The sequence below is a fragment of the Gallus gallus genome, chromosome 1 (assembly GCF_016699485.2).
Source record: "Gallus gallus isolate bGalGal1 chromosome 1, bGalGal1.mat.broiler.GRCg7b, whole genome shotgun sequence".
NCBI classification, from domain to species: domain Eukaryota; kingdom Metazoa; phylum Chordata; class Aves; order Galliformes; family Phasianidae; genus Gallus; species Gallus gallus.
In genome coordinates this window covers 73,716,446-73,717,194 of record NC_052532.1, presented here as the reverse complement: position 1 = coordinate 73,717,194, position 749 = coordinate 73,716,446, and positions in this window count along the sequence as shown.

The following is a 749-nucleotide window of genomic DNA, read 5'->3' as shown; positions in this document are numbered from 1 at the left end:
TTCAAGAGTGGCTGTCAGTCCTTAAATGAGGTCTAAGAGAGGTGGAGCCAGGCTCCACCCCCTTCCAGTCGCACAGGTTAATTGGCTTCACCTGTGCTCCTGCAGGTGACTGGGTCCTTTCTCCAGGTGCTCAATCAATGGTTCAGACCATGACTCAACAGTTACCATACAGCTTGCTAAACTTCTATAAAATTTCCTATGTCCTCTGTCCTAGGATAGGAAAATTATCTTTCCTGATAAAAGAAATTTTTGGAAATATGTGAACATCTGAAATCAATGTGTTTTAAGATCACTGAACTTCTTAATGCCAGCAGGTCCAAAAGATTCCTGCTGCAGTCGGGACAAACAAAACCATTTTAGTATATTATACAAGATTTTTCTGTTATTTTTAAATCTTTGCTGCTTACTCTCTTTGGCAAACTGAGAAAGCCTTTATAGCAAACATATCCTAGTCCCTGCTTCTCTTTTCCAAAATCTTATTATTTTTTTTTTTCCTAAGAGGCATGAACTGCTGGTGAGAGGAGGAGGACAGAGAGTAGGGCTGCTTGGATTCTGTCTATATTGCTTTGTTGTTGAAGCTGTGATCAGTTTTGATATTCTCTTGTTACGTCAGTGTTGTGCACCTTAGTTTGATTTTTATTAGATTAAAGCTAATCTAACTGTGTTGGATCCCTGGAACTGTTCTAGAAAACGTGCATGAGAACGTGATTGTCAACTTTCAGAATCTACCTTTTGTCTGAGCAAGATCT